The 11,356-nt window shown below is 41.5% G+C and overlaps 1 protein-coding gene across 1 annotated transcript in view; it reads left to right on the top strand.

The window, feature by feature from the left end:
* The window catches only part of LOC100545821 (aldo-keto reductase family 1 member B1-like), a 42,782-nt gene that overhangs the window by 25,852 nt on the left and 5,574 nt on the right, over positions 1 to 11,356 (top strand). The window lies entirely within an intron of this gene.

The following is an 11,356-nucleotide window of genomic DNA, read 5'->3' as shown; positions in this document are numbered from 1 at the left end:
ATGCAATAAACAAAAGCCCAGAGGTGTCTAAGACAAGCAGAACAGCTGATGTTCTTAAGTTAGTCTGAGCTGTGACAGAAAACTGCTTGGGTCAACGTTGACTTGCTTGGAAATAAAATCTTTGCACTGAGTGTTCTAGCAAGAAGTTACACTGAGGATGAGGGATTCAGAAATAGTACGTCAGGCTCTGTTCATTTCCTCTGTTTTTATTTCACTCAAACTCTATGAAAATGCATGCCTGAAATTTTCCATCCTCTGAGTAGGAATTTTACTGGAGAAGACTCTTGGACAGACCGCTCCAGAGCAGAAGGAAGAGAAGCAAGCCCTCTGACTGGAGGAACATTGTAACAGACATGCTCTGTGTTTTGCTGGATGACTTAAGGGGAAGGAATTTGGAAAGAGTCATTCTGGGACACAGTGCAGCTCTTCTCTGACAGAGAGCTTGGATGCTTGGTGACATGTATGAGTGGGAATAGAGGAGAAACAGAAGCACCTGAAGAAAGGGATGGTGGTGCCTAGCTTTGGACACAGCTAAGCTTTCTCCTCAGACCACGAGGATTAGAAAGAGAATGAGTGGTGGAAAACCTCGTCAGTTATACTGATTTTTCTTCAGTTGTTTCTTTGAGGCCTCATATCTTAAACAAGGCTGAGATAGAGGGAGAGCCAGTCTTCTGGACTACAGCAGAGTCTTCGTTATAATATATGTTGATGTAGGGATTGTAGAGGGTAAACCAGCAATTTATTTTTACTGTAGCAAGTATACTAGGACATAAAATTCCTTTCATCTCCTAAAAGGTAAAGTGGAATGATCAAAGAATTAAATATCCGGAGCTTTGCATTCCTGCTAACAGAGTTCTTCCTGCTACAGCTGTTCACAGCATTTGTTTTTCTGTTGTGACTTGACAGATCTCTGAGTTTCTGATCAAAGAAACTTGGAAGGACAAATATAATTCTGTAGCTCTTCCAATGCAATGTTTTTGTTTTCTCAACTTCAGAACATGTGGTTCAACTCCACCTTGTTGGCATTTTTAACCAGACTTTCTCAGGACATTGCTGCAACAGCTACCCCAGTGTGATGCCGCAGCACCCTAGGGGGGGAGAGACCAGCCCACAGCAGAGATTAAGAGCTGGGGACAAACACAGTCCTAGGACCTGTAAAGTCAGTGGTTGCACTCAAATTTTATTTTTCGGCTGCCCTCTCACTGCTTGAAGTGATAGTAGTTTAGGAAGTTTTTTTTTTTTGTGTTAAAATGCATCTCAGAGAACAGATGCATTTCCATAGTAGTGAAGAATCTTCAACTGCTTTATCTGGGAAACAGGTCCCTCTTCAAGGAATTTTTGTGTAGCAGAGGAGAACACAAGAAGCTGCTGTCAATATCAGATTATTCGAAGATAGGACACCACCAGCAGTTTTGCAGGTATGATATGTTTCAGCTTGCCACTAAGGTTCCTGTGGGTGAAAGCGGCTTGACTTCTGATATTGGGATACACATAGACAAGCTGGTTGGCTGGAATCACTTTGCTCTGTAACTTGGACTGTCTTTAACTCTGGGGAAGAGGAAGGAGGCTGTTCTTGCTGAGCTCTTGAGTCTGACTCAAGCACGGATTGTAATTCTTGTGCCAGATTGTGGAATCTGGGGCACAGGGAAAGAAAATCTTCCATTGGACTGTAATCTGCATTCACTATGCTGAAAATACTATCAGAGAACTGCTTAATTTAGACACAACAGTTGCCCTAAGACAAATTTTAATCACTTAATCCCATGGGTTATCATCTGTAAATTCCATCAGTACTGTTTTGTACCAGGCACACACCTGACCTTGTCCTTGGTCACTTAAAGTATGGAGCTGGTCGTCACTCTGGTTGGGTCTTGCTCACTTAAGCTGAAAAGCAATTCTAAAACCTTTCATGCTTCCCAAACTGTTCTGGACTTTATAAAATTCTGGCATAGCTCCTCGCACTGGTCTCTGGTTGAGGAGGGTCTTAGCCTACTTAATTACAGCTTACGTGAATTATTCCCATGGTATGGATTGTATTAGTCGGCTCTCTATTCCTCTTTTTATGATAGAAGGTTCTTTGAACTCTTTGTGCAGGATTAAATAGAAAAAGTTCACATAGTAGAATAGATCTGTTGTGCTGTTTTTGTTTTTCATTGTTTACTTTTTAATCATTTGGAGTTCAATGTGGGAGAGCTTGGAAATATAGTAGTTGGATAGTAGATAATAAACAAGTAGTAAAACTCAGAACACTTTGCCAGTTATTGCTTCTCTGGTTTTCTATGTTACCACGTTTTCCCTTTGAAATTTGGGAATAACACTTTGTTTTTTTCACCCAGCCCCTTTGAATCTTTTAATCAAGGGCTAACTATACCAGAATGGATGAGCTCCACAATAAAAGCTCAAGTCATGGGGCAGCATATTGTGATAGAAAGGCAAAATGTCAAGCTAAGGTATTTTCCATTTACAGTGTTCAGTCCAGTGGCGTGGATAATCTCACTGCTGACTAGGAAAGATGTATCTGCAGATTGCCCTAAGCACACTGTGGCATTGCTGAGGGTGATTAAAAATAATCTGGGGTAATCAAAGATCTCTGCTGCAGTTCCAAAAGAAAGCTGGTGATGCTGTTGCTGAGGAAATTGGCACACAGGAAGGGAATCTGCTGGCTCTTTGAGAAACTTGCATAAATGGGCTCTAAGGAGTTTGGCTGAGTCTCGTGCTCATTTCCTTCTCCTGAAGCACGTTATGGTAGCTTGTCTTGTGTCTCTTGCCTTTAAGAGATGGCCTTGGTATTTTCAGGTCTGTGACATGCTAGAACTGTGGCATCTCAAATATCTGCCTCTCGTGCTATGTATCCATACAGCCTTGTGACTAACAGTGGACAGATGTTCCATAGGTCATTGGGAAGAGGATGGAGATAGAATGCTGCTGCGCGTATCTGAATAGCAGCATGCAGGTTAATTGGTTGCAATTCTCTCTTAGAAAGAGAAGTGGATTAAATGCCCACCAATGCACACTCACTTGTCAACATAGACTTCAAAAGAATCTGAAGATGGTGATTAAATGGCTCCTAGAACTTGTCAGTAGGTAGAAGTAGCTCTGTGCAGGATGCTCCCCTTACAACAACTAAAACTTTTTTTACCTCTGGTAAGTTCTCTGCAGTTACAAAAGAAATTATCTATTGTCTGTACAACAAATGAACAATTTCTGGCTTCTAGCTTGTTTTGAACTCTTTTTACTATTATGCAGCTGCTGTGATCATCTAGTCTGGCTTCCTGCCTACCAGAGTCCATAAACATCCTGTAAATAACTTTGATAACTGTGATTAAATTGGAATGTTCTTAGAAAATTCCTCTGAAGCAGGATAGGCTGTGCACTGCAGCACTGAGTGAATATTGCTCCTGATGCTTCAGGACAGCTCATGATCTGCTTGTGATCTTTTTGATAGAACCAGGCTGCAGTCTGAATGCCTGGAACTGTAACATCTTCCACGTGGCTTGTTTTCCAACTGTGGTTCTAATGATAGACTGTAAACTGACCTTTCTAATTTAACCTATTAGAGAGGGGGGGAAAAGAGTACCTGTTGCAAGCATCTTCCTGTCCATACCACTGCATTCTGACTATTTGGCATCAATTGCTGATAAGCATGGGTCTGAAATGCGTTCTTTAGAAGAGTTGCTGTATGAAATCCAATTCGATAGCATCGCTTTCCTGGTTCTAGGGTACCTGTTATTAAAGCACCTTACAGAACGCTGAAGTAGCTCAAAGATGTGTGATCATTCCCATTAAAGGCTTAAAAACCTCAGGTTCAGAGAAAACCAGTTGTCAAAAAATATCCCTGAAATCTGTATCCTAGCCCTGAACCTTAATTGCACAGTCATCCTTCTGCTCTGTGGGCAGTGCTCGTCCACATTATTCTTCTCCTGGACTGGAAGAACCCAAAGGGATTACAGGAGTTTTGTGTGTTAGAAGTCAAGAGCAAGAAGTCTTGATTAACAAACACTTCATTAAATTTTGAGCAGGTGTGTAGGCTGAAGCAACTTTTTTTTTTCCCTATGGAAAACAATATTAAGTAAACATCTGGATTAGATGAGAAAGGGGACTACTATCTAGAGAGTGGTGTTAAGAGTGAAAATGTACTCGTGGCTTCTAGAAAGCTGCCCAACTTTTCTGCCAAATAAAATAATTCTTCTGTTTCCTTTATCTGGCTTTGGATTTGCTGGAAGAAGTTTGTAGCTTTAACTGCAGCTATTCTACTGATAAAGGCAGTATTTATATACTTCTGTAGATATGATAATCCAAACACACAAATCTCCTACCAGTTTGTTAGTGTCTAGCAGTTCATAAATAGGAAACTTCATTAAGAAAGCTGCTCCAGAAATACAATTCAGCAGTGTTTTCTGAGGTGTTTTCAGTCAATCACACAGCTCTGAACTTGGTGAGAATCTGAAACAGCATATTGTTCTACCTCATAAGGGTCTTCTGATGTTGAATGACTTGTCTTATATTAACAACTGAAAGTGGTTTAACATGTCTAAAAATACAGACAGCAGGAGAATCCCTGAATTTCTCTAAAGCTTGTGATGATTTATATTTATGACAAAGACTGCTTTTTGCACACCCCATGGATTCTGGATTATTCAGTTCAGTAATGACAGTTAAATTAAGGATTCTACAATTATGTTAACATTTGAGTTAGAAGGGAACCATAAAGGCCATGTGGTCCAACCCCCCTGCAGTGAACAGGGACACCCACAGGTAGATCAGGTTGCTCAGAGCCCTGTCCAGCCTGACCTTAGGTGTCTCCAGGGATGTACATCCACCACATCTCTGGGCAACCTGTTAACACCTTTTGTTACAACTAAGAGTACTTTGTTCTTTCTAGAATTGGCCAGGGATGCTGTGTGTTGAAGTGCCAATAAAAGACCACCAGTAAAAATCCAAAGACATTGGTAATCACTGGTAACCATTCAACTTCTCTTTAAATCTAGAGAGACAAGTTTTAAAGCATTACACTGGTGATGAGACAGCTAGAACTCAACTTCCCATAAGGTCTTTTGTTACCTTAGCACAAGAGGAAAAAGTAAATCTCACTATGGAAAATTCCAAGATCTGTGTTAGCCTGAGCTGGCATTTTGCTATGCTTGAGAGCAATTTCCTTAACTTAGTCATCAAAAAGGGAAACATCCTCAAGCTTGGACCTGGAAAATAAAGAGCAAACTTCAGCAATTGGATGACCTACTGTTTTCTCCCTCAAAGACTGCAGTGTATGAATATTAGTTAAATGATAAGAAAACATCATTTTGCACTCTTTAATTCGTTGCCTTCTTGTTGCTTCAGTCTTGCTTTCGTTCTTTTCCTTTTATCACAAGCAGGCATGTGTGCAGATGCTCGTTGTTTCTAATATGTCAGATACTCACAATACATTTCAATCCAGGGTTCTACAGCCTGGGATCAGGCTGGGAATTTGTTCTCTCCAATTTTGTACAAATTAGTGAGTATCTTTCTAATTACATCAGTTTTACCCTGTGAAGAGTTATCACACACTAGTTTTAGTGTATCAGTTCTCATTTATGTCTAAGAGTGAAGTCTCACAAAGTGTTTCTACCATGGCCAGATGGGTGCTCCCAGTGGACAGTATGTGGTGACAGAGATTCCCTTTGGACCAACAAAACATAATCAGCTGCACTTGAAGATGATATGGATGGCTTTCAATCTAGAAATAAAAAAAAAATAATACATAATTTCTTTGAAAGCAGAGACTTCTTCAAGGTTTAACATCACTACAGTAACCTACTAATGCCTACTCGTCTTTGGAAAGGCTGTAATTTTTGCAGTTATGTGGATTTTAAGAGTATCAGCCAATATACCAGAATGTTTCCCCTTCTCAACTCTGCCACACAAGTCTCAGACTTCTTACGTTACTTTTCCAGCTGTCTGCCTCGTTTTTCTTGACCTCCCATAGTCCCCATATCAATGGACACCGAGGTCTAACTGTTTGCATCCAGCTGGAGCACCCAGCTGTCTTACTGTCCTTAGCCATTTGCCTTGGCCCTGCAGTGTAGCCTGGCTCTGTTTCTATTTAGTCGTGCTGCCTCTTTTCTGCCAGCCCTGGGGCACGAGATTGGAGAAAAGCAATCTGAGTTTTCCATTTCTTGATAATTCAGCCAGAGACAGGTGTATTTTCACAGGCATATTGAAAATCACAGCCTTGACATAAAAGCTATTCCACGGCCAGAGATGCTTCATTAAATGCAAGACACTAATTGTCACAGGCAGGTGTGATACCAGTCCTGATGAGCTGAAGCACAATTGACCTGATTATTGGCAGGTTTATATTTTGAGTCTGGTTTGCTCAAGAGCCCATCTATCTGTTTACAGTTGAAGCTGGAGATTCTGATGACCTTTACCATCCCCACATCCGCCAGCTTTTCCATAGCCTAGCTATAACACAGAATCAGATTTGCTATTGCATTAAGATCTCTTCCCTCTTCTCTCCTTTCTTTTTCTTTTCCTTTCCCTTCTTTCCTTTCCCTTCCGTTTCCCTTTCCTTTCCCTCCTTCCCTTCCTTTCCCTTTTTCATGTGGAAAAAGCGTCTGCAGAAAGACTGTGATGGTAAAACTCTTCATAGCTGTGATGTGGCAGTAGAACAGCACAGTGAACACTGGCACCTTGGCCAAAGAGTCAGGCTCTCATGTCACGTGCCATCGTATAAATAAAGAAATAATAGCATTACTCCAGATGAACAGTTATCATACGACAATTATTTCAGTAGAATGCAACAATTTTGAAATACTTCCCTAAGCAGGCCTTCTGCTCCAAATGGGTTTTTTAGAATCATCCCTCAGCTCACAAAATAATTTTCCCATAATAAAAAGCCCACAGTTGGAACAGAGTGGCTGTGTTCAGCTAACCCCTGACAGCCAGAACAGAAAACCAGATCATCGCTGCTGATTAATTTCCCATAGGAGCCGTACCATTTAGCAGTGTTGTTACAACACAAGCAGTGCCACATTCCTCCCACTTCCTATTTCACACTAACAAACGATAAAGCCACTTGACAGCCCTAATTATTTTGGCACCTCCAACATAGAAGAAGCAGGAGAAAAATAACGTACTGCCTTTCCAGCAGAAAAAAAGCACCTTTACCAAATCAGAAATCCTTCTCAATTGAAGTTGCTATCATAAGCAGCAGCCTGACTTGACCAATTTTTTCCTTCAAATGAGCAACAAAACTGCCTAATTCTTGCTCAGGTTGAAGGGGAGAAGCATCAAGGAACTCGACTGATTTATGAGTCTCTCATCCTTTGAGCACATGGGGGAGGAGAGGAGAGGAAGACGAAATCATTCAGAAAGCAGCAAAGTGGGCCTGCACTGAAGTCTGGACTCACACACTGCCTGTGCATGTACCTGCACATACAGCGTTAGCCATAGGCTTTGGGCAATTCCAGTCCATTCTGGAGGGGGAAATTTGGATGTCCTGGGTATGCTGGCACAGGCATGTTAGCTTGGCTGTGTTCTGTTAGCTCAGGTACAGACTGGGTTGAGCACAGCTCCTGAAAAGACACTCATGAACGCCTGGTGCACTGAAGGACACCACAACATGTTTCATGTTAGAAATCCTCCCAAAATGACTCCTGGTGTGGTCAGCATGAAGTTTTCGGACTGTCATTTCAAATTAGCAAGAAATTTTCATTCAGCTAATGAATGAACCTCCCATGTATCAAGAAAATCTGTATCACTGGGAATTATCGTACCCTCACTTCTGCAGGAAATGGCTCCTCACCTGCCTATCATGGCAAAATAAAAGGGGGGTTAAGGTAGGCTGGAATTGTAAGTAGTTAATGAAATCACATAGAAATCCCACAAGCAAGTGGATATCCTGACTTATGTTTGTGTTGGGGAGAGAAGTGGCCAAGAACAGTAATCTGCATGAACACAGTAATCTTCAAGAAAATCTGCCTCTGGAGAATCCGTCCTGCGGGCAGAGGAAGGGCAGACACTTTTATGTGCTCCAGTTGGGTTGTGGGAAGTCTGGGGATGTGACAAAATGGGGAAGTGAGGATTTATTTAACCTGGGGGTAGAGAAAGAAGAGAAAAAAGGGAATTCACAACTGTTTGATCCTGGGTAAGCAAAGGACAGCCAAATCCCAGACTTGAAGAGGAATGTCATCTCGATAGTGATTCAATCCACGCCAAGGAAATGCTGTGTAGGTGAAAGCAAGGTGATTTTGTATTATGAAACCTGAAACACCCATAATCTTACCTTTCTTTCTCATCACTCTGTATTATGTCACGGTGTCATTTGAGATTTAATGATGCTCTTCGTTAGATCCCCAAAGAAGAAATGTCCTGACAGAGGGCTCAGGAGAGCTGAAGCCTCACATACCTTGGATCCCACAGGCCAGTGCATCAGGCAGAGATCCAAATAATCCAGCTGGAAGGCAGCAAGTGTATTCCAGCAGGCCTCCTTCTCCAGGGGCTTCTCATGGAAGGTGCACCACAGCTGGGGGGGACACAGGGCTGGGAGCTGCTCTCCCAGCCTCACAGCTGCAGAGCAAGGGGCACTTGGCATGAACAGAAGCAACTCACCATAAAGGACATCTCCTCATCCTGAGGAAGCTGCAGTCAGGTGCATCTTATTTTGTTCACAGCAATATCGGTCCGCTAAGTAAAATGAGATTGAAACAAAAATTCTAGAAATTTAAATGAGGATTAAACAAAATGAATTAAAAAGAAATCTGGTGAATATCAACCCCCGGTTTCCAGTAGATAGAAGTTACTTTATTTTTCCTACCATTGTTGTTGGGGGAAAAAACAAAACAAAACAACACCCGGGAGTTAACAGGCTAAGCCCAGCAGCGCAGCAGGAGTGACCACAAATACAATAGCTGTGCTTCCTATCTCAGAGGCAGCTGAGAGCACAGCCTCAGTTCCTGTCTCCGTAGCTGACAATGGATATGGACTACAAAAAAAATCCCTCTCACATCAAGCCAGGTTTTCAAGGGTTGACCTCTTTCTTCTCTCCATCCACATAATACACCTGAGAGAAGAGCTAGCTCCCAGCCCAGTTCCATTTGTGGGCCTGTGGTCATGCATGAGATGAGTACCTAAGGCTGTAAATAAAGAGGTCTTCTTACCTCACAACACCCTCTTTAATTTTTTCTCATAGTGCAGCCCCAATCTCACTCATTCTGGTACATGTAGGTGCAGTCGAAGTGGTGGTAGCCAACAGTGATGGCAAACTTCACTGCAACTCTTGCTGTTCCTTGGGGAGACTGAAACCAGAAAAAACGGAATATAACAGAAAAATAAGTTGACTGCCTTTCAGATCGGGAGACTTTCAAACACAAAATATTGAGGTGCTCCAATCTGGTTCGTGTTTTTATTACTTTTTCTGGAATGAAAAGAACACTTTGGCACTGGCTGCAGGTCACCGATGACTTGATTGAGCTTATCTGCCCTGTGAGAATTGAATGCTCCCATTCAGGCACCAAGATATCTTGAAATAAGTTCTAATTTTCCCCAAAATAAAAAGCAGTTTCCAGTGTGAGATCCTGGCAGCATAAGAACCTGAATAACCTCCGGAAGGTCTTCTGGCCTTGCACACCAACAAGCTGACTCTTGTAAACACAGAACAAGTAACACAAGAGGACTGCAAACCACTACAAACAGTGCCACCTCCTGGGTAAAACGCACAATTTGGTATTTAAGAGAAAAGTAAAACACTTCCATTCTTGGCTCTGAGATGCTGAAGTGTTGCTTGACAGCTCGATATCAGCTCTGGAAAATGACACTTCAAAAAGAAACATGATCCAAAACAACAACCACTGCCTATGTTTAGCTTAAGTACATTTCCATCCATCACCTTTTTTTTTTTAATGATTTCAATTCTCCAAGTGTTTCCACTCAAAGGACGTTTGTCTGGTTCACCTCAATTCAAAACAGTCTCACACAGAAACCACAGCAGGTTTGTTCTTCTGTTTTGTTTTCCCATGAGCCTACATGTGACCAACTTCAAAGCTGTACAAGTCTTGGTCTTTGGAGCCACATTCTGTGGTTCTGTGCTGGAGAGAGCTGTCTGGGAGAAACCACAGCAGGGAGTGATCTGCATTCCTTTCAGGTGGAGGAGGAGCTGGTGAAGAACAGCAGTGACTGTATACCCTGTCAATACACAAAACTGAGTAACACAGGTGTTTTTCAGAAAAATAATCTATTTTTTCACATTGTGCTCGCTGTACAGAACTTCAAATTCTGTAGTCAAAGTGAAAAGGACACCCAATTGTCCCACTGAAACACAGAGAATTGCAGCTCCAGTTACATGGGAACCTTGATATCAAATAGCTTTGATTATTTAATCTCAGTAGGTTTGGACTGTGTTTTCATTGAATTAATACAAGAGATGTTTTGTTGTGACAGAGATCATGTGTCCGAAAATTTCCTTCTATGTAGTCCTAATAGGTTCCTATTACTGTACTAACCAGTTCCTTCAGAGAGCTCATTAGCATCAGTGCCCTAAGAGGCCCTATACAAGGCATAATTTTCACTTAAAGCCTATTTAGTTACTGTTTAGGTTTCTTAGTATCTGCTGTCATCAAACCAATCAAAACTGAAAGGGTTAAATGAAACAATTTTTTACTTATGTGATGAATAGCAGTAGCTGACCAATAAATGGAACAGGTTCACTGGAACAGGTTGCCCAAGGAGGCTGTGGATGCCCCATCCCTGGAGGCATTCGAGGCCAGGATGGATGTGGCTCTGAGCAGCCTGGTCTGGTGGTTGGTGACCCTGCATATAGCGGGGGGGTTGAAACTAGGTGATCATTGTGGTCCTTTTCAACCCAGGCCTTTCTATGATTCTATGAAATATACCAACGTAGTTTAAGATACCTTTATGCTGACTGAACAGTGTGTTATAGACATAGCAATTTACAGTTCATATTTAGTTTCCAATTTCAAGTTCAAGGGACAATCCATTTTTTCTCTTTCTCTCTTAATGAGGTCATTTTCTCTCCTTTTAAATGTTTCAACCAATTTTACATTTATAATTCAATATGTCCTTAAATCTTCTCTCTTATCTAAATTCAGTAATACAATATTTGCAGGTAAAGAACTACTCAATCAAATTTTTTTTTTTCTGCAAAGTGCTATGTACTACTCGTCTGCTGTCATATGAGTAAGTTATCCACATTCTCTAAGGAGAAAATGTAAATTCAAATTCACCACGTGTCACTTAAATTCCCATATCTACATGCACTCATCAAAGATGACACCTACACAACATGTTAGGTTATTTATACCCAATGGCAAAAGCAAGAAGAAAAAAAAAAGGCTCAACGGAATCTTTTGCAGTTTGTCGG

Source organism: Meleagris gallopavo, chromosome 1 (assembly GCF_000146605.3).
Source record: "Meleagris gallopavo isolate NT-WF06-2002-E0010 breed Aviagen turkey brand Nicholas breeding stock chromosome 1, Turkey_5.1, whole genome shotgun sequence".
Taxonomy (NCBI): Eukaryota; Metazoa; Chordata; class Aves; order Galliformes; family Phasianidae; genus Meleagris; species Meleagris gallopavo.
The sequence above is the reverse complement of the archived record's forward strand: the minus strand, read 5'-3'. Positions and strand labels throughout refer to the sequence as shown.